Below are 24,111 nucleotides of genomic sequence, written 5' to 3'. Positions count from 1 at the left end.
CACAACTCCCATAGTTGAGCAACCTACATCTTTAGCTACACCTCCTTTTCCTGAAAGATTACAAATTGACAAAGGAGTGGAAAAGCAAATTTGGTTGCCTGACTATAATTTTCTAGATGAATTGAAGAATGTCTGTATCAAGATCCCCTTGTTACAAGCCATTAAGGAAATTCCCATTCTAGCAAAGACAATAAAGGAGTTGAGTTTGAAGAAAACAGGAAAGAGAACCAGAGATACCAAAAGGATACATCTGGTTGGAAAAATTGCAGAAATTATGATGGGTAAGATTACCATGCAAAAGTATGTGGATCCCGGTAGCCCTATTGTCAAAACTCATATTAATGGGGTTGAAATCCCAAATACTTTGATTGACTTAGGAGCCGCTATCAACATCATGAGTAGACAGACCATGGATCAGTTAAAGCTTCCTAACCTTCTCTTTACACCTACTTTACTGCAACTTGCAGATCGATCAATCATTAAACCTGATGGTGTATTGGAAGACATTCCAGTCTCCCTAGACTCTTGGGAATATCCAGTTGATTTTATGATTTTAACTCCCAAGAACAATCTAGGAGGACATCCTCTTATCTTAGGAATACCTTGGCTAGCAACAGCTGATGCTTTTATCAGTTGTAGGTCTGGGGACATGTATATATCAGATGGTAATTCCACCAAGAAATTCAACTTGTATCCTCCAGCAAAGGCAATAACAGAAATAGGAGAAGATGAGTGGGTCGATGATGAGGATACTATACAACCTGTTCTAACCATCTCTGAGATCAGTGAAGACAGTCAAATCCTAAATACATTAGAAAATTTTGAAATATCTTTAGAATATGACTCTACATAGTTTCAGTTAGATGCGGACATTGAATATTTCTCCTCTAGACAGATGTCTCTTTTCTCAATGGAAGAGTTTGGTAGTTCTACAGTTGAAATCCTTCCAGGAAAAACATTGAACATTAATAGAAACTTGGAAAGACCATAACAAGAAAAATTAACCAAACTTTTGCAAAAACATTCTACTGCATTTGCATGGGAATACACTGACATGAAAGGAATCGATCCTAAGACTTGTATTCATCACATCTATATTGAAGAAAACAACAGACCTATTAAGCAACCGCAAAGAAGGATGAATCCAAACCTTAGGGAAATCGTGAAAGAAGAACTCCAGAAATTACTCAAGGTAAACTTCATTTACCCCATTTCAGATAGCCAATGGGTTTCTCCCTTGGTTATAGTGCCCAAAAAGAATGGTAAATGGAGAGTTTGCATTGATTATCGAGAATTGAACAAGGAAACCTTAAAGGATCATTTCCCTCTACCTTTTATTGATCAGGTACTAGACACTTTAGCAGGTAAAAAGTATTTCTCATTCTTGGATGGTTTTAGTGGGTATAATCAAATTCAGGTAGCACCTGAAGATCAAGATAAGACCACATTCACCTGTCCATGGGGAACTTTTGCTTACCGAGTACTCCCTTTTGGATTATGCAATGCACCTGCTACTTTTCAAAGCGCTGTATTAGGTATCTTTTCAGATCTAATCCATGATTGTGTAGAGGTCTATATGGATGATTTTACAGTTTACGGTAATACATTTGAAGAAGCTTTGGAAAATTTGGAAAAAGTACTGATAAGATGTAAGGAAACAAATCTTTCTTTAAGTCATGAAAAGTGTTTTATGATGTTTACTGAAGGGATTGTTTTAGGACATCATACTTCAGGAGATGGGATTAAGGTTGATAGATCCAAAGTTGAAGTCATCTCTAAGTTACCGATTCCAAATTGCCAGAAAGATGTTAGAAGTTTTCTTGGGTTTACTGGATATTATAGAAGATTTATTGAAAACTTCACCAAGATAGCATCTCCTCTCTTCAAATTACTTACAAAGGACTGTGAATTCAAATGGGATCCTGAATGCCAATCTGCATTTGAAGCTTTAAAAACGAGAATATCTGAAGCACCCATTCTAAGAGGGCCAAATTGGAAACTTCCTTTCCATATTTCTACAGATGCTTCAGATACAGCTCTAGGAGCTGTTTTGGGACAAAAGGATTTGATCCCTTATGCCATTTATTACACCAGTAAAAATTTGACTCCCACTGAGTTAAATTATACTGTGACAGAAAAAGAGTTCTTAGCTGTGGTACATGCGATCAATAAGTTTAGACACTACATAACCGGCTATGAAACTTTTGTTCATACTGATCATTCTGCCATAAGATATTTAATGAACAAACCTGTTACTAATGGCAGAGTCACCAGATGGCTCTTACTTTTACAAGAATTCAATATTACTGTGTTAGATAGACCAGGAAAACAAAATACAGTAGCTGATTTCTTGTCTAGAATCCAAAATACTAACGAAGATTCTCCTGTAGAGGATAAGTTTCCTGATGAGTATTTGTTTGCAATAACTACTAAAACCCCTTGGTATGCAGATATTGCTAATTATTTGGTCACAGGGAAACTACCTCGACATCTTTTTCCTAGTGAAAGGAGAAAGATTATTCAGCAGAGTTCAAGTTATTCATGGATTTCTAATGAATTGTTCAAAACAGGGCTAGACTGTGTGATTAGAAGATGTGTTCGGGAGGATGAAATGCCTGACATCCTTAAGGCATGCCATGACGAACCATGTGGTGGACACTTTGCTGACAAGAGGACAGCCTACAAAATCATTTCTTTGAGATATTATTGGCCTACTCTCTTCAAAGATGCAAAACAATATGTCAGAAGGTGTGACAGCTGCCAAAGAATTGGGAGACCAACTCTTTCAAGTGAGATGCCATTGCAGCCACAGGTACTCATCGAACCTTTTGAAAAATGGGCTTTAGATTTCTTTGGACCCATTAATCCGCCATCTAAGCAAAAGAAGTATATATTGGTTTTCACTGATTATGTTACTAAGTGGGTAGAAGCAAAAGCTTTGCCTTCTGCCACTGAAAATTCAGTTGTTCAATTTCTTTTTGAGGATATTTTCACTCGTTTTGGTGTCCCAAGAGAAATTGTAACAGATCAAGGAAGCCAATTCACATCTAATTTGATGGAGAAGCTGATGGAGGAATACAAAATCAAGCATAGAACATCTACTCCTTACCATCCGCAAGCAAATGGTCAAGTGGAATCTACAAATAAAGTCCTTGAGAATATCATCACCAAGACTGTTCATCTGCATAGAAGAGATTGGGCTGAAAGGCTACCTGAAGCTTTATGGGCCTATAGAACTACATGGAGGAGTACCACAGGATATTCTCCCTATGAACTTGTTTATGGGAAAGAAGTCCTGCTCCCCATTGAGTTCCAAGTCAAAACTTTCAAGATGGCAGTCCAGTTGGGGATGAATCTTTCAGAAGCCCAGAAGCACAGAATGGAGCAGTTAAATGAACTAGATGAGATAAGACAAGATGCCATTTTAAGGACCGATCTAGTTCAACATCAAAGAACAAAATGGCATGATAGATACATCAAGGAGAAGAAGTTTCAAAAAGGAGATTGGGCACTATTGTTTGATTCCAAGTTTAAGGACTTCAAAGGAAAATTTCAAACTCATTGGCTTGGGCCATATGAGATTGATGAAGTCTTTAGCAATGGAGCAGTTCGAGTAAAGACTATTGATGAATTTCATACTCCTCTTATTGTGAATGGCCATCGCTTGAAGGTCTACCAAAAGCCACTCTCAAAAGAGGAATTTGTCAAGTTATTCAAAGAAGATTTTGCAATAAGGTTGGTGGAGAAGGATTCTTCTCCTCCATCAGCTTGATCTTTGGTTTTGAAAAAAAAAAAAATTTGAAAAAAAAAAAAAAAAAAAAAAAAAAAAAGAAAAAAAGAAAAAAAGAAAAGAATAAATGTATAAGCCTGAAAACCAATCTCTGATTGGCAGTCTTATGCAGAAAATCTGAGGTGAAAATCAGGGTCACCTGACACCTCATATTTTCCAAAGAAAAAATCTCTCTCTTCTCCTTATTCCATCTCATTTCGCCATTTCATCCACTTCATTCGCCATCTCATTCATTCCATCATTCTCATTCCACCTTATTTCTTTTTCCTCCATCCATCCATTCCATCTCATCTCACTAATAAAGTCATTTCCAGGACTATTTCATACAGCCAAAGTTGTTTGTGTGCAGACAGAAGGTATTACTGCAGTTTCCGCAGCTGAAGAACAATTCCGCAGCCAATATCACAATTCCGCAGCCGATACACTCTGTGCCTGCACATAAAAAAATACACTTTGTTTCAAGAAGAAATCTGCATTCAGAAAATAATCACCAGCATTATTAGAAGGCAAGGTCATGTAGCAGCAATAAACAATTAAAGGTTAGCATCATATGAGCAAAAGGAATCAAGATGCGGATACACAAGGTATGTTCTAATTTCTGACGAACAGTTATATCATTATGCATGGTTTTCGGATTATGTTTTGAGGCACCTAATGTAATGATTGCAAAATCCTTCCACTCCTCGACCAAAAATCCATGTAACCCTCATCCATAACGGTCCCTACTCATTACAGTTTCAAACCCAAACACGGCTGCTCTTTCATTAAAACTCTCGTACCAGAGTGACGTATACAACTGTACTACGACACCCTGAGTTATAATTCCGCAGCCAGATGTACACCAATGACCGACGTCTATGGGATTTAACCGTTTTCACCCATTACTCATAAACCTCCTACGCATACATAATTCCATTCCCGCTGTTGACTCACTCCCTCATTTCCATTATTCTTCACTACTCTGTCTTATTCACTATTCTGTCCACCGTAAGCACTCTCTGTTTTATTTTCTTCTCATTTCTCCACTAAAACCTTGACCACTGTTGTAAGTGCATCACGGCTATTTTGTTGTAGCCGTAAACCCACTGTCTAAACAATTTTCTCCCGTATAACTCTTTCACCAAGTGTTAAAACAGTGCTGTTAAGGCAGCCAGAGAGCTGATGGGTAAGCTATTGAGGGCAGAGCCTGAGGGCTCTAAATTTTTAGAAGGCTATCCCCAAACTAAAGACGCTTTGCAAAAGGCCAAATGGCTTCAGTTCATTCAAAAATTCAAGGGATACCATAAGGAAGTCACAAAGGCTTTTGCTCGTTCTTTCAAAGACAACAAAGTGGAGATTGGAGATCTGAAATTTACAGTTACAGAAGGCAGTTTAGCACAAGCAACTTCATTACCTCAAACTGGGGAAAGGTGGTTCAAGAATCGATCAGTGGAAGACCAGGAATGGAAGCAAATATTGAAAAATCCAGGTATGGACACTAGTATTTTTAAAAAGGGAATCCCTGTTAGTCTTGTCAAAGAAAAATGGACAGCTTTGCTTCTGTTAGTACAGAAATTCTTTACATGTGAAGGAAGATTCGGAATTTTGTATGTTTACCATGCTAAAATTATGATGCATTTCATGGGTGAGCATGACATTAATCTTCCTTATTTTCTACTATCTAGCCTTAGAAAAATGTGCTCAACAGTCCAAAGAAACATAAATAATATTGAGCCACATTTATACCATCACGGGCTTGTCAAAATGCTAATTGAAGAACAGTTAAAGGCCAAAAGGGATACATGGGAAAGATTTCTTGTGAGGAACCACTTCCAAGAGACAGGAGAAGCCTCTGGTAGTTCACCTATAGTGCCCAGAAAGAGTAGAAGAAGAAGAAGAGAAGAGGTTACCCCAGAAATTGTTGTCCAAGTAGAAACTGTCCCTGAAATTGTTGTCCAAGAAGAAACTGTCCAAGACCTTGTTGAAGAAGAAATTGCTGCCCATAACTCTGAGGAAGAAATTGACCCTGAGCTTGCTGTAGATATTGACCAAACAGCCCAAGAAATCATTACAGAAACCCTGCAAGAAATTGTCCAAGAGGCTGCTCAAAAGAAAAAGGAGAGTAGGAAGAGACAAAAGAAGGATAAGGGAAAAGCTATAGCCCAAGAAACCTACCTTACTCCTGAAAATTCCAGTGAAGAAGACACTCAGCCATTGGCACATAGATTGGCCCAATTTCATGAGGTTGCCCTTTCCAAGAAGATGCAAAAACAAAAGCAAAAGCAACAAAAGGAAAAACAGAGCATTACCACCGTGAGGAGGAGCAGCAGGCTACAAGACAAAGTGGGGGCCACAAAGGACAAAGAGTCACTCTTTATTGACTTGAGCACACCTGAAAAGGTTGCTACAAGACTTGACTTTGAGGCAAGGCCACCACATGTTGAGGTTACTCCTCCACGAGAGGAAAGCCCTTTTCAACAGGAGCATGAAATCGAATTTGAGCATGAGCCTAGTCCAAAGAGGTCACCAGAGATTGACCCAGATCAGCAGAGAGTATATAACTACTTGGAGACATTAGAACAAGCTGCTGCTGGTCCAAGCACTGTTCTACCTCTTGAACAACAAGTTCACTCACTTAAACAAGAAATTTTTGAGCTTGAAGTTTTAAACCGCCACATCACACAAGAGAATGAAGCATTAAAGGAACAAGGTAAAGTGGACAAAATGGTCCACAATAATACAATGCTTCATTTGGGCCTTTGGCAAAAGGAGAACAGGAAGCTAAAGAAGAAATGCAGGAAGCTAAGCAGGACTTTGGTCAACTTAAAATTCAGATGTTTGGTGAGGAAACCAAGAGTAAATTTGGCTACAAAGAGGAAGAGGAGAAGACTAGATGTCTTAGCAGAGGCATCTCAACAGGTGGATTAAACAGTGTTTTTGGTTGCATGAGGACATGCAACACCCTCGTAGTGGGGGTATGTAGAGCCTCCAACCTACACCTAGTTACCTATCATTTCAACAGCTTTTCCTCACTTGTTTCTCTCTTTTACCCCTATTTTCCTCATCAACCTGTCCAGATCATTACATTGCATGTCTTTTAGCATGATTAGTTAACTATGCTAATGTTTGACTGTTTGTCTAGATTTTTGGCATATGTACAGTGATTCCGCGACCATTCAGCAATTCCGCAGCCATTCAGCAATTCTGCAGCTGTCTAGCAATTCCGCAGCCTTTTTATTGTTCGACATGTTCCACGTGTCCTCTTGAGAAACGGGCCACATGGGCACGTGGGAATGGAGGTGCTAATGGTTCATATGCTATCGGTTGGATCAGCAACGCCACGTACACCCTCGGTCAACGCGGATCCATTTTCGGTCAACCAGTCAGCTCAAACGGTGCTGTGTGAGCTAAAAGGACACGGCACTCCAGGTGGCACTTCCTCCATGCCACGAAGGTTATGGGAGACAGGATCCAACCTTGGATTCAACCTCCATGACGACCGTACCCTCCAGATAACACACGGACCTGTTTACGTGTTGCTGTACCATTTAATTAGTATGCTGTTAGTTAATTTCCAGTTACTTAGTTTGCGCAGTGGGCAGTTGTCCCTATGCCTATAAATCCAGCGTCTGCGTACGCTTGAGGATTAGTTTTTTTTTAGCTACTCAGATCATGTATTTGCTGTAATTTTGTTTGACATATAAACTCTGTGTTAAGACTTCTTTTCCAGCACTTTTTCACTGTAATTTCTGCATGATGAATTAATAGAGGACTGCTGTTTTGCCCATCGTCAAGTAGCTGATCTTTCTCTGGTTTAGTGGATGGAGGGCCCCCATTCATGACAACCTCTGTACAGTAATATTTACATTTATTTTCCTGCACTTTCTTTATTTGAATTCATCACTTTTTCATTTTCTTTATGCATGTACAGTTTGCTTTATGTCTTTAAATTCTGTCATTTCATTTCCAGCATTTCTATGACTGATCAGCCTTGTTTTCTGCAGGTGTGTTAACCCGGGATAGTGTGTCTTTATTGTTTTTCTTTACCTCTGATGGTATTTTAAGTTGTCATGTCTATAGCTGCTGATTTTACTTTGCTTTTCTAGTTTAATTTCTAGCTTAGTTTATCAAGTTTCTAACAAGTTGTGTACTAATCTGTTGATGATCTCTTTATCATAATTGACCAATCTTTAGGAGATCAGAATATCACTGAGTAGCAGCTTGCTTTGAAGTAGCTTTTTGGACTCATATCACTAACTCCTTCTTAACTGTGTTTCACATTTACAATGTATGTTAGAGACAGAATGTTGAGGAAAGACAAGGTGTTATGATTTGTCATTTTAGGATTTGATTACTTTTTAGACTCATATATCTAACTCCTTCTTAATCGTGTTTCACATAATACTGTATGTTAGAAGCAGAGTGTTAAGAAACGATGAGGCATTATGATTTGTCTTTAAAGTAGTGTTTTTTTTTACTTTTCATTGCAGCAGCATAGATAGTGACTAGTGCCATTAGTTAGCTGTTTTGCTTTCAGTTTCATTTCGAGTTATCTTTCAAGCTCTTTCTTTACAAGTTCCAAAAGTAGTTAGAAGCCACCATTTACACACACTCACTCATTTAGAAACCACCATACACACACAAATCACTCATTTGTTTATAAAATCATCACTCCATCTTAGGAAGTTAAATTGACCACAACACCCCCAAACGACAAAAAGATCTAAGAGGTTACTTAAGTATATAATGTACACCTTCACTTCATCAGCTTACGAGCCCCGGGTTGACAATTTATGATAGCAATTTAGACAACACTAAATTGACTAAACAGATATCAAGTCAAAACCCTTTCAAAACTAGAAAATCTCGCTTTTTCGCATGCCGCTGGACCAAGTGTGTTAAAAGCCTTATTAACAAACAAAACCCACAAATTGCGATCAAAAGGATCACCGCACTTAACTTAGATATCATTGGACTTTTTATTCAAAAGCTAAGACCTAAGGCATTTCACATAAAATAAATCTCTTATCGCAATTGCATATCGATGCTCATAAAGGACGCAAACCCACAAAACATGTTGAAACATGCGAGACACGATATTGCGATAGGACAAGTCAACCTCATCGCATCGCGTCAATTTATTTAAAAGTCCAAACTTATGAAATGCGTGAGCTTCCAAAATGCGATAAAGCCTGGACCCGATAGAAGCCAGTGTTATAAATTAAGAGTTAAGTCTGCCACATAGTCAAAAGTGATTTATAAGGTAATAACTCCATCAGACAAACTACGCTCTAAATGGTAAAAGATATCCTGCTTATCTCGCATCTTGCAGAATCCTAATGAACTTCAAGAAAGTGTACAACCAAATGTGTGATAATGTGATTTGCGATATTGCATCGCAATCGCAAAATCGACATTCTTGCAGCTTAAGCCTGCCACCTTGAAATTTTTCCTTCCCATTTTTGCGATGCAGTACATTAATGAGTAATAAAGGCAGCGATAAGGAACCATTACTGGCTACTTAATATAGGTTAATAGAATTTATGTTAAAAAGCGACTCGACATGATACAATATATTTTCATCTGCGTTTGATTAAAACTCCTTTCTTGTCACCTTTTCAGGTTATCTGTATCATTCATTCTCATTGTCATTCTTGCTTGTGTTTATCCGATAACTTCCGCTTTTCTCCATTTCAGGAAAAATCCACAAGGAGCATCGTTAGAAACAATGGGAAAGAAGGGAAAGACAGCTGCATCCGAGAAATCAGAAATGGTCCCTCTTTTCTCTGATACTACGTGCAACAGAGACGAAGGAACTACGACATGGGAGGCCATGTACAACTTGTTAGAAGAGGAGCAACCCAGGCCACTGGTAACAAAGGCCACGGTAGATGCTTAGGAGTCATCTGATGCCTCCTATTTCAAAACGACATGTTCTTTCCTGCACCGCATAGTTGCACGACCAAAAATAATCCCATACATGGACATGGTCAAATGGGTAATTGACGAGGTAGACATCACAAACAAACATTCAAGAATCACAGGCAAGAGGTCATGGGGTCCTTCTCAGTAGACATCCTACGACTAATGAGGACCCAACAGACGTCACACAGACTTGGACATCAAGCGAAGGCAAGCTCAAATAGGATAAAATGGGTATGTACTCTACGACATCCATTTCTCCCCCTCATAGTTTCGCAACAACAATGATATGTAGATTGTTCGGTAAACCCGATAGCACCAAGTTTTCCCCAAAATGGCTCCCATTGATAGATGCAACAATGAATGCAACAATAATGAACTGGGATCAAATTCTATCAGACAATTTGGCTAAGGCCATTATAGAATATAGAAGGAAGAGAAATTCTTCTCTAAGAATGTCTCCTCCCTTTTTCATGAGTGCTTTTGTAATGGATGCAATCTATTTTAGTTCTAAATTTCCCAATATGGGATGGAAGTGGACTGTACAGGACCTGCTTCCCATCCATATGTACCATAAGATTTTGTGGGAATCTCAATTTCACCCCCATTTTTATAAAATCTGTCAAGGAGTTATGCTACCCATCCATAAAGAAGTGTACAACAGAACCGCCCCTAGGTTTTCTAAAGAGGCCGAGGTAGATATCTTTCCAGTAGCTAGATGGTTTGGGGAAGAGACATTTACCTATATCAGAGTATTTGGGAGCATTGCTTCACTGCATGTTCTCCCATATTATGTCCCTGACAAACTAATGGCCAGAGAAATAGCCTACCAAACAGCAAGGGAAGGCAGATTAAGCAGAGGACTGAAAGAGCAGAAGAAGGCCATTTGGCCTACATTTCCATTACAATGTGGTGCATTTGTGCTACATGATTTTGGACATGCATGCAAAGAAGTAGAGATTATTAAATCTCTAAAATTAGCTACATTTCTGGGAAGGCAGTATGACCCAAACAACATTGTTAAGGATTTTACTACTATGGTAAAAGTAAAGGAGCTCACCCACGAAGAGGATGTCTTTGATGACCTCTTCTTACAGGCAGAAACATATTCACAAGTGTTTCATTTGGCATTGGTACTTTTAACCCGAGATGATATTAAGGCTTTCCATGTGTATAGGGAAAAGAAATTATTGAAGGTCCCATTTGACCTTTTGCATACTGAACCAATAAGGGAGCCAACTCCCAGTGTAAGCTTGGAGGGAAGCTCCAAAGAAAACTTTGAAGAAGAAACCCAAGAGAGATCTATGCATGAGTCAGAGCACTCAGAGCAACAATCTCAAAATGGGGGAGGAAACACTAATAAAGAGTCCGAAAAGGACACAACTAGAACTATAGAAGAGATGGCTAAGCAAACCTCAACAAAGAAACAAGCAAAAGTTTCCTCTACATCAACTCAGTCAGGTAAAAGCCCAATTATTGACTTGGAATAGGAATGGGAACAATTCAACAAAAAGCTTCACACAGATTCAAACCCTGAGCAAACATATGAGATATAGATTCCTAAGAAAACCCAGCACAAGTCAAATCTAGAGACGACAGGGGAAGGAGCTACAGGCACTCAGGATGTTGAGATCATTCCTACTACTCCTACTTCAGAAATTGTTCTAAGAATCGAAGAAATACCTCCTCTAGATGTACTCTATAGCCCTACCCACAAAGCTGTAGTCAAGAGACAAAGGAAGAAAATAAATCTGGACGATGTAGCTGTTACGACTCCGGAAAATGAACCAATGGACATCGTATGGAAGGACTTGCCCATGGACCCATCTAAAAATCTCACAAAACTATCGCAATTCGCACGAGCCTATGCGACAACAACTATTGACAAAGCAACAGAGCTCCAAATGTTGTTAAAAGAAAAGGAAAAGAGAATCTTGCTGCTAGAACAACAATTAGCTCAAGAAAAGTATAATCAACAAGCAGAATTAAAAGTAGCCCAACTCCAAAAGGAATTTGAACAGATGAGAATACAACATCAAGCTAGCTTAACAGAAAAGGATTCTGAGATACAAGCTATGATAGATAAGTTTAAGGACAATCCGCAAATCGACGAATTCATCAAGGAAGCATTCAACCTTAATTCCCTATTATCACAACAGAAGGAAGTACTTTGCCAGAAAATCTTGCAGATAAGTCCTTATTGCGAGACCAATGATAAGTTAACAAACCAAGTTATTGACATGAGGCTCAAGTATGAAATCCATAAAAGGATTTATGAGTTTATCACCTCGCAAGAATCAGAGGATGGGAGGAAGGCTGACCTACCGAAGTTGGAGCAATCTCATAAAGACATTTTGTTCATGGATTGGGATTCTCGGCTAAAACAAGCGGAAATGGCAACAACGATAGCAATGACAGAAAAAAAACAGCATAGTAGAAGCCATCAATGAAAATATTCATGGCGCCAATCTTTTCAAGGAATGTATACCAGGATTTCTTCCAAATGTTAAACAATTAGAGCAGCAGTGGAGACAGGCAACGCAGGAAAAGGAGGAGGAAATCACACAGGTAAACAAGTTGAATTGAGAAGCATACTGACAGTTTTTAGTGAAACCATATAACCAATGGATGACCTTGAGGTGTTTAAGAACCTCTACACAAAAAATGGTGCCAGCACTAACAGATGCCATATTTGTTGGGTAGTTAAAATCTGCAATCGACCAACCGCCTAAGCGCAAGCCAATTACTGATATTTGCGATCTTAGAGATCAAGTTCAAAGGAGCTAGTCATTTATTTATTTTCTTTTAGTTTCATTTTTTCATATTCAGAGGAAGGTCGTTTGAACCTCCTCAGTTATTTTTTGTAATAATCTATTTTAAGACATATAGTTTAGTATTTAAACCCCTCTCATGCATTTAGGGAGGGGTCCATAAATTTTATCAAAACCACTTTTCAAAACATTGCGCTTTTGTAATTTTGAGGAGGTTTTGATGAAATGAATAGAACTGGATCTATTTTCTTTGAATATCTAGCATGCTCTACTGAAATGCACTTTTGTACTCTTAGAATTTGTTGGATTGATTGAAATTGGGTCAATATTGTTGAAGCACATGAGGAGGACTTATCATACATGGTACTTTTATCTTATGATTATGTTTTATTTATGTATCAAGCAATATTTCTTCTTTCAACTGTTTCATGCATGAAAGTATGAATTATAGTTTAACATTATTTCACTTTTGTATGATGTTAGCTCTAATTCTATTATGAATACATGAACAATTTTATATGTGATATATTTCTCTCAATCGTTTTGTCAAACTATTTATCCAAAACGATTATTTTTAAACGTTTTAACTTCTTATTTCAGATGAATGATCTTTATTACCAATTGTTGTAAGAAATCATTGTAGATTGCATATTGTGTTTAATTCTCGGGTATATCTATAGTTAAATAATGTTAAATTAGGATATATGCATGTGTTTATTAGTTAGATCATATTACACTTAGCTCAATCACTTTCTCGTTACATCATATATCACCCCACCAACACTATCAAAAATATTTTATGGGAAAATGGTCCCATTATCCCCAGTCGGAGCCACTACACCAAACAGAAAAGGAGCTGCTAACCAAGGTCCGGACTGGGTGTTTTCCCCCCATGTTGTCGCAACGATTTTCGAGGCTTCAACATTTTGGTGCTAGAAGGAGGGCCTAACTATGAATGGCAAGCAAATCTAAATCAGTAAGCCATTCCAAGAGTAAAACTCCCTCACCGTCACCTCCAACTTCTCAGTCACATTCTAAATCCCCAAATCCTAAGTGAGAAGTTGTAAAGAAATCCCTAGAATCCACTACTGAGGTCTTAAAGAAGTCAGATCAATATTCTTCTATTGAAACTCCTGAAGTGCAGTCTTTAATCCATAAACTGCAAGGGATATCAATATCTCAAGAACAATATGAGTTATCCCAAGCTAGTGTTACTTCTCAGTTTCCTTCCTCTCAAAGGTTAACTAGATCACAGAGTGAAAAATTTGGGATCCCCCCATTTGAATTCCCTCTACCAAACCGAAGGAGAACTAAGAAAACACAGTTTGAAGCTCATAGTGAGGTTCTCTCATCATCACCTGAAACACCTTCATTCATTCCATCCACTTCATCACAAAATCAATCATCCACCTCACAACTCCAGATTGTGGTTTACACTGGTACTGGAGCACAAACCTCCTCTACCCAATCACCTTCAACTACTGGAACATCTTCCTCTACACAGATACCCATTATGGCTCAAAGACCATGGACAAATCTAGGAGTTGTTCGAATGGCAAGACCATTACATCCATTACATGTGCATCCAATGAAATGGTTGCCAAAATTTAACCCTGATGATGGTCCGCTTGCTGAAGAACATATAAACAATTTTATGTCATCCATAAATCTGAATGCAGTAGTGGAAGAAGATACAGTTGTAAGATTATTCCCTTATACTTTACAAGGATCAGCAAGATCATGGTATTTTTCATTACCATCTGGTTCCATTAATAGTTGGGATACTTTTCAGGAACAATTCTTAACCAAGTTTGGAGATGACCAATTGACATCTACTCTTATCAATGATCTCTCCAACTTGAAAGCTGAACCTAGAGAACCGATTAAAGACTTCAATTCATGTTTTAATAAGTTATTGAATAAAATCCCAACATCCAAGCCTAGTGATGAAGTCCAAAATGAATGGTACATTTCTGCTCTTCCCTCAAACACAATTATTTTTGTTGATAGGGCTGCCAAACCAACTTTGGCAGAAAACATGAAAGAAGCCATAGTTGTAGAAAAACGCATTTTAGCTTTAGAGAAAAAGAATGCATTAGAAGAACGAAAATCCAAGAAGGTAACTTTTAGGGACGAATCCAAGAAAAAAGCACCTAAAGATCCTTTTGATCTTGAAGGTCTACAAAAAGTCCTTAAAACCATGTCCAATGAAATGGTTGACATCAAGAAATAGGTAGCAAAGACTTCCTCAAGGAAAGATTTCAGACCTTACAAAAGAAACCCTTCCTCTGATCCAAAGCCTCCAAGTACCATATCAAATGTTGAATCAGATGTGGAGGAAGAAGAAGTCTCAATGGCTGAAGAACAAACTGATGACGAAGAAGTAGTTGAATTACAAGGAATGTGGGATTTCATCCTTCCTAATGAAGAAGCACAAGAAGCATTACCTGTCACAACCAGGAGTAGAAGCACTATTGATTTGCCACAAACAAATCCAAAACAGAAAGCATCAACTCCAACTCCCAAAGATAAAGTAATAGGTAAGAAATCTTCCTCCAAATCCACTCAAACCACTCCTCCTCAATCAAATTCTTCACCTTCAGCTAAAACCTTGTTAGTCTCTGATGAAATGGAATACAACATCGTAGAAGATATGAAAAAGACCAGGGAAAATATTACATTCCATGAGCTTAGCAAGTTAAAACATCAACAGAAGCTATTGCTCAAAGATCTAAAAGCAGTCCCTACTTCTCCTCTTCCCGCTACTGTTATCTCACAGGCTACTCAAGAAATGGGAAGGCCTCCTACTACCTCATTAGATAAGATTAGTTCAATTGATATTGCTCTAATAGGAGGAAGATCCAGATCCCACACTCCTCCATTTCTTTTGACTTTTGAAGTTTTCAATAAAAATCTACATAATTGTTTAGTTGATTCTGGAGCTTCATCCAACATTCTACTAAGAACAGTTTGTGCGAGATTGAATATGGATCCCCAAAAATCTGTTGTTTGCATTGTGCAGTTAGATCGATCTCAAGTTGAAGTTATAGGGGAACTCAATCAAGTCACTATTCGACTCTCATCAAACCCAAAAGTGTGTCAAGTCATTAACATCCTTGTGGCTGATATCTTGGAATTCTATGATCTAATCCTTAGCAGAGACTGGTCAGAAAAGCTTCATGGCTATTTCACAACCAACTGGTCCCACATGTGGCTTCCCTATAACGGTAAGTCGAATCAAATAAGGGTTGACCGAGAGAAACACCAAAAGTATATCGTCACTGTTACAGATCCATTTGGGCACATCACTCCCAACATTCAGATTGGTACTATTAGGGCTCATCAAACCCTAATCCAGTTGCTACATGCCCTAGACAAGTCATCACTTTGAATGCCTCCTTCCCTGAAAGTTTCCTGGCTTGAAGCCCTCTAGAAATGCCTCCTTGAGGGACTAGTGCAGCCTTGGTCAGGGGTAAATGCGCTTCAATGTAGGTAGGCCCATGTAAGGGTGCATTTCAGTGCACTTAGGTCCACTTTGACCTGCATTGGGCGATATTGAGTGAATTCTTCATAGGGTTCTGGGAATATTCTTATCTTCTGGAGAATTCTAGAAGATTCCCACACTTATCATCTCCTATGAGCTCGAAATTGGATAGGGAATGAGTTAAGTAACCTCCTATCCTCTCATCCCTTCCTCCATGGAAACTAAATCTAAGTTTGGAAGGCCATTCAATACCCTCATTTATGACCAAACCACCTCCATTTTCCTATACATTGAGCACTCATCTAAGTGATCAAGGGGCTAGACTTTGAGAATTTGTAAGGAAACACTATTGGTGTGAGGTTTGAGATTGTGAGCAAGTATTGTTATGTTGCCGGAGTGTTGTTCTTTTGATGTGATGTTGGATGGAACTCAAGCTAGAGGAGTGACATTGGATCAGACTTCATGGTTATAACTCTTCTTTCTACTTAATAAAGTTTTTTACACCTTTTCCCATATTCTTATCTTTATGTATGATGATTATATGTGTAAATGCTTTCGATTCCATTTGCTTATAGTAGATAGCTCTTGCTTTGATTGGTTTTTGTCCTATGTCTATGATTGCAGGTAATTGTTGAGCAGATTAAGTTTGAGAAGGAGTGACGAGAGCCATACAAAGGAGACAAAGGGAAAGCAAAAGATAACAAGTAGGTCCCTTGTCTTATTTATCTTCTATAGAAAAAGGATAAACACTTTAAATCTGTTGTTCTAGGTGTAGCTACCCACCTAGGGAAATTGTATTTATCCGTAGATGCAAAATTCCACATAACAAATTGGTGACTCCACTGGGGAACGATCATCGTTCTGGGTAGTTTACCTTCATCATAGTACACCCTAGTAGACTTTAATTTCTTCCATTGATCTTATTTCAGCCTTTTTAAAGTGTTTTTTGGTAAAAATTGTGCTTGAAAGCCCAATCAAGTTTCAAGAATTTGCCACTGAGAGGATTGCAGACAACATATTTTCCATCAGGAATATCCAATAAGAACAGGCCTTGGGCCGATCCGGAGAAATAAGCTCCACACTTGGCCTTTTTGTCTCCCTGTGAAAGGAAGGAGAGGGAGATGCAGGTGTTCCATGTCCGTGTGAAGAAGCAATATGCAGAAGATTCAATTGAACAACCGTCCATTTGGGAATTGAGTGTGCACAGAAACTACCATGGCACTTTATTTGGAGGCAGTTGAGCCCATCTAGTGGTTATGAATTTAGTAGATAAGAACAGGGTGTTCCACTCCTTACAAACACTACGAGGTCTACATAGGCAATCAACTGGGAGCACCGCCAATATATGTTCCCTGATATCCTCTGGCAAATCATACCACCCTTCCCAAGCCGAGAACCCTTCCACAGCTGCCATCTTCACAACGCCTAAACATTGCCCGCAGGAAGCTCCTCTTTCCCTAACATTCGTTGAAGGGAAGCTGCACGATCACATGAGGCGTAAGGTGCAGGATCACATCGTGCATCGATGGTATCATGTATTCTGGAACGATAGCGACTCTAAAACGAATAAAAAATAAAAATATTACTGCTTTTCAAAAGACATCGGAGTCGAATCTCCGTAAATATTAAGATAAGCTTAAAAAATTAGTTGACGTTGACATGTGACAATGACATTTCTGTCGGTTACCGATCTCTATACATTAAAAATTGGATATTGTGGAAATTTCATAAAAAGGAATTTATATTGTTGTTTAATTTTTCAAGAAATAAATTTTATGAAAATTAAAATTTTGTATCCATTTTTTTTGGTCTTACTATTTAATCTTATTATTTTAAAGTATATGTGTTATTGTTGAAAAAAATTGGTCTTATTATTTTGAAGTATATGCATTATTGTTGAAATAAAATAATAAAGGAAATTTTAATTAACTATTAAGATTAAAGTTTAATTTGATTTTTTTATTGGTAAAGAATAAAAAAAAAAAATTATACATATATTTTATTAAATTTTATTTATTCATTTAATTAATTTATTTTCATTTTTATTTTTTAATTAGTTAACAAAAAAATTTAGAAACCTACTTCATATGAACATATTTATTTGCATAGTTAAATATTTTCTAGAATCTATAAAAAGAAGTTAAATAAATATTACATGTAAATGAGGATTTAGAGGTTTCAAGAAATCCATGGAAAAGAGTGAAAAGGTTATTTGATCTATAAGTTAGGCGATGAGGGAAGATTTAGGTAAGGAAGGCATTTATGAGACACTTTTTAATATTTGGGAAAAAGAGTAAAAATGTTATTTCATTTATATTTTATGAAAGAGGGAAGATTTTGTGTTGATATATGTAAATTGAAAAAATAAAATTAAAAAAATAGAAATATTGATACAAGTTGTTTAAAAGAATAGGATTTATTAAAAAAGAGATAAAAGTTATTAGGGAAGATGTTATAATGACATGAGTTTTTTTAAGTCAATCTTAATCTATTAATTTTTTTTTGAGGTTTTGCATCTCAAAAGATTTGATCTATTTCTAAATTTGATAAATATGAGGTCAATAAATCTAGAAGAATCTTAAAATAGACCAAAAAAACTAAGTGCATATAGGTGCTCTACAATCCAATGTGGAGATGTTGTCCAGTAACCATACATTTAAAAATATTAAAATAATAATTACACTAACAAAGTTATAAATAATAATAACAAAAAAATCTATAAAGAGATATGTAATTCATGATTCTTTCTACTTCCCAACAAAGAAGTGTATTTAAAAATATATTAATAATTCAAAATAATAATATGGACACTGTTGATCATAAATAAAATATTTCAATAAACATGTTGAGTAAAATATTTCAATGTCAGATATAAGAGAATTCCATCCATGCTTAGAGAGAGATGATTCAAATATTATTATTAATGTATTGCTTAAAATAAAAGAGATGTCTAAGAATATAGGATCTCTCTAAACATTTATATTTGTATATTTATCTTTTAAATATTTAAATTAACCATTTATTCCTTTTCTACCATATATCTGTACTTTCTATATATTTAAATAATTACTTAAAAATAAAAATATAAAAATTATTTTATGTTTTTAATATAAATATATATTAATTTAAAAAACTAAACTAACTAATATAAACAAAATAATAAAATAAAATATTATTTATTAAATAATAAAGTAAAATTTATATCCTCAATGGTGTGAGAATGAACTTCAAGATGGGATATTCGGGGACAAGTCTGCCACTCTTCCCACCTAAAGTGCATTAAATAGCAAGGGGCAGACCCATCCTCAGCATGCATCAACATGCAACCACATAGATGCCAATAAATATAAGCTAGTGGTTGATGGAATTGGCATTAATTTTGGTGGTAAGAGCTCGAGGTTGGGGTAGGCGAGAGGTCAAGGAGTAGACCTTCTTGTGGCTAGACCCTTCATTAGGTTCTTGTGTTGAGATATTTTGGTCTGTCTACGAGCATGGCATTACTATTGAGGGGTGTGATTTTTGCTTGGAGCTCAAGAAGTGGAGGTGGCCAGGGAATTTATTCTACTAGCGAGAGGAGAATTTGTTATTGGAATGGGGGTCTAGCTCGACAAATGATATTCATCATTAACACAGGCTTAGTTGCACAAGTTTCATTCCTCACAACTTTTCTTGATCAACTTGTTATTTTTCTTAGCCTTTTAACTCTGTCTCTTGCAATTCATTTCTTGAGTTTAATGTGCTGGGGATAGGGTATGAATTAAGGAAAATTGGGCTTTGGTTTAGTCTATTTAAGCTTGTGAAGGTTATGTGCATTTCTGATCTAACTCAGGGGCTTTACAAGTTTGGTTTGTCTAAACTCTCTCATATAACATTATCTTCTTGGTTTATTTTAACAAGGAAGAGGTGTGGTATGTCTTGGTGTTGGATTTTTCTGTGGCTTTGTATCTTTCTAAACTCCTAGGTCGTTATAGCTTTCAAGGGGGAGGGCTTGTGTTCTTCAGGGAGTTGGATATTAGTGGATTTTCTCTCGGTGCATTTCAATGTCATTTATGTGGTGAAGGTTGTTGTTTCAAGGCCTACCTATGTATTACAAGTGTTGTTACTCTAGTCTCTTTGTAGGTTTTGGTTATTCATTGATTTCTCAAATTTATGATCCCTGCTTGCTTGCCATGCCTTCGAGATAATGCATGTGACGTGTTGTTGCTCCTAGAGAAAGCCTCAGATTGCTTACAAAACTAGTGCCTGGGCACATCTAAATCATGAGTGTCTCAAATGATTCTCAGTAAAAGGAGACTGCATTTATATTCTATATGTATATATATTGGGTTGGTTCATTCCTCTAAAAGAGTAAGACATGAATTTCTTGGTACTTCTTCCCATGTACAAATCTCAAAAATATGCATAAAATAGTGGAGGCCGAGTAGTCCAAGGACTTACAGTTTGATAAAAATTTGTAGAGCAATGATAGAGGATAAGGAGAAGGAGTAACTCATCATATGGAGCTTACAACATCAAGAATTCTATTCTTAACACACAGAGCTTGCAGCTTTAAGAATTGCTATACTTATTTGACTTAGAAGTAGATATAATGGGCAGAAGAGAGGTTGTTTGTTATGATTCATGAAGAGAAACTTTTAAAGACATAATCTCAATAATCCATACAAGCACTAGCATTTAAAAATGTTGATACAAATAAATCTGTGAGGAACTTATAGGCACATGCATAACATTTTGAGACAAGCGAATCTATGAGGAAGTTTTGAAATATTTCTAAGAGTTGTGATTGCATGAATTCAGGGTAGAAACATGAACATAATGGGTTTTAACAGAGGAATAACATACTGTAATACTTGAAGGGGGGCTCACCACCATTTCTTCATATTATGAAACATATGTATTTTGAAGCTATACAGTCTGAAAATTACATGTAGAGTTTTATTTAGAATTTCTGAAACCATTGTGAAGTCTTGCTTCCCCTTATTTAGCTGGAGAGGGGAGCAAGAGCATTCATTACAACAAATATCTTTAGTCAAGTCTGAGTTGTCAGGTTAACTAGCTGTCTTGGCCGAGAAGGCTTTGTGGCCCAAAATTATTACAGAATTAATGACCACATTGAAGGAAGGCATGTTACATGACAAAAATATGTAAACAACCAGACAAAAATGTAAATGAAAAGTCTATGTTCCCATCCTGTGATCGCCTCTTCCTCGGGCTGTAATTTTCTCATGGTATGGGCTCCTCCGCTGCTCAACTGACCCTGTTGCTTCTACCTTTATTGTTCGAACGCCTTGTTTTGCAGAGTATGGAGTGGGTTAATTGTAAGTGCTTCTTTCGGTGGTCCTTCGTTGTGTAGAGGAGTGAGGCTCCATGACGAGCCATTGAATCTTACTGAGCCCCCCATATTGTCCTCAACACTCTGTGTCATACTTACTTTAATGACACAATTGCCAAGCCATCCGCCTTAATAGCCACATACCATGCTATGGGGGTTCCCAGGCAGTGAGAATTTTACTCTTGAAAGCACTGCAGAACGACGGGCTCTGATGCTCCTTGGCCCCCTTTGGTTTAGCGCCTTTCTGTTTTTCTTATCATATGACTGAGGGCTATAACCAAGGGCTTATCCCTCCAACACTAAGGCCTTCGAGCTCCTGTCTGGGGGGGATTTTTCTTTGTTACACAGAATACCGCATCTCGCCGCTTGATACACTTTACCATTTGGCGTCTCTCTTACTAACTTGTGATCGTCGATCAGTGGGATCGGGCCCACCAAAGATATCACAATCACAACCCCGGAGAAGGAGGACCTTTTACCTTATTTCTCAGCGTGGTTGACTGTCTGGATGTGAGATCTTTACAGGCCCGATCACATAATATATCACATCTGGGAGGATCCCCACTTATTGCAATCGCAAGTGTGGAAGGAACTTTGGTGTAAGAGCACTTTAACTTGTGTGACCATTGATCGCTGATCTGTAGGGGGTGACGTCATCACTGCCACATCATTGATGACATCAGCTGCCATGTCAGCTATAAGGGTCAATCATATCCCTCCACGTGGCCCTCTAGAGCAGAGAAAAAATGGCATACCCGACCTTGGTCCTTCGTGAATTCCTTTGTTAAATAGAATCGGCCCCTTCTCGACGATCTAACATTATACTGATTGTTGATTTCCCAGTCTCGCGGGGTTGCGATATTGCGGGATGCAGGAATTTGGCATGGCCGATCTGTGGAATTTGTTGTGCTCGGAGCCCTTGACCTCCGATAAACCATACTACAACCTGGAGGAGAGAGAAAGGGCCTACGTTCCCCTGTCTTTGCATGCATTTCCTTTGTTAAACTATTTCGACCTTCCCCAACAATTTCACATTATATCGGCGATTCCCCCCCCCCCCCCCCCCGCCCCGCAATTCCTTAAGGATGTCCCATCAAGTATTGCGGGGGCCATGCAACACTGTGGGACTACGGGGTGCGGGATTTGCCCATCGTCGATTGTCAATAAGCCTATGAACTCCCGGGGCCTGCCGATGTGTCGGACGATGATGATGTGGGATGCAGGATTGCAGGACTGCGGGGTGCCCAATATGCCTGACTTGTTATTCCCGGGGTCCTCTGATGAGCTCTTTTCCTTCATTTTAGGCAACAAAACTCTTGATCTTCAACATGCCATATCTTCTTATCCAGAAGTCCATTTTGGGACTTCTATATACCGTTGGAAATATTTTCACGAGCATTATGTAATGGAGTGGGACTGACTTGGCTCTGAAATATTCTGTGGCCTAGGAAGTTGACTTCAAAATTAATTTCTCTTGGGCAACCTTGACCAATTTGAAACCAACAATGTAGTGAGTGACAACATTGGCTCCAACTGGGGATAATGCCTTGTTGGCAAGGTGATGAGAACATGCGGACCAGTAGATTTCCTTCCATTGGGCATGGACTCATTTCTAAAACCTAAAAAATTAACTGAACAATTACAAACTGACTAAATGATTGTAAGATTCACTAACTAACTGGCTTACATAGCACAAAACTTTTAAGAAAAATAAAAAATTTAGACAGCACATCACTAAAGTCTTAGGGCTTTCTCCTCGGGCTTCAAATTTGAAAGACAATTTTCCATACCTACTGAATATATAATTACTAGGTGATATCTTCTCTCCAATGCAGCCAGTTAAGCAACTAGCTACTTGACTGCTCATACCTCTTATGAGCAGGCAGAAGAAGAAAGGGAGTGGCAACTCAACATTCCACTAATTCTAAAAAACAACCTTCCAATGATACCATCTCCACATCAAGGCACTAGACCTCATTCCATTGTTCTCTAGAAATTCAGCAATTAAAACCAGCATGTACCTCATAAAATCTTCGTACAAGAACTTTAATATGTGTTCACAACTTGGTAATTGATGCTAAATTATTTTGATCTCCTCCATGAACCATCTAATCGAGTTACTAATCTCCTTACCTTCTTCTATAAATCATCTGATCTGCTTAATAATCAGCTCGGAGCCTCCAAACACAGCCGAGCATTCAACATTCACATTCCTTGTTGTCTATAACCCAAGGAGCACTGCTTCATGTTCTGCCACATTGTTGGTTGCCTCAAGCTTTGGCTCGGATGATCCGTCAAATTATAATTTACACACTTTATTTTCATCTTTATGCTAGTGGTCTAACTACCTTGTTAGGTGTACTGATGCTTCCTATAAGATGACCTCATCTTCTTCTAGGAATAGGCAGGAGAGGTCGCTTTCTTTTCCATGAGTTGGCGAGTTTTCTGAGCATTTATCTGAGGTCATGGTTTTTACAAACCTGGATTCTCTATACAAGCTCCTTTGTTCACCTCCAAAAGTGGGAATTGTGCCATAAATCAGATCTAGCTTGATAGAGCCCCCCACCTTGGAACCCCAAGATCTTGATAAGAGAATTCTAAACCAAGGAGGAATATCAGCCACCACTATGTCCATTACCACACTCTTCACCTAGATCTGGGCTAGGTTCACAACTAGGTCCTTTATCATCCCTAAGAACTTGCTTCTCTTGGAGTTGAAGAAGTACAAGTCCTTGTATGGTCTGGTGATCTCCAAGCCTAGCTGTTCCATTACCGCTAGTGGCATGAGGTTGTGTGAGGCTCCGGAGTCCAACATGCAATTGTGTAATAAAAG

At 38.0% G+C, this 24,111-nt stretch overlaps 1 pseudogene; it reads right to left on the bottom strand.

Moving 5' to 3' along the window:
- Positions 1-24,111, bottom strand: part of LOC149165563 (F-box/kelch-repeat protein At5g15710-like) — a 51,372-nt pseudogene that overhangs the window by 15,519 nt on the left and 11,742 nt on the right.

This window comes from Pinus tabuliformis, chromosome 5_1, assembly GCF_031772625.1.
Source record: "Pinus tabuliformis cultivar Carrire ecotype Pingquan chromosome 5_1, CPIR1, whole genome shotgun sequence".
Taxonomy (NCBI): Eukaryota; Viridiplantae; Streptophyta; class Pinopsida; order Pinales; family Pinaceae; genus Pinus; species Pinus tabuliformis.
This window is presented reverse-complemented; position numbering and strand designations above follow the sequence as displayed.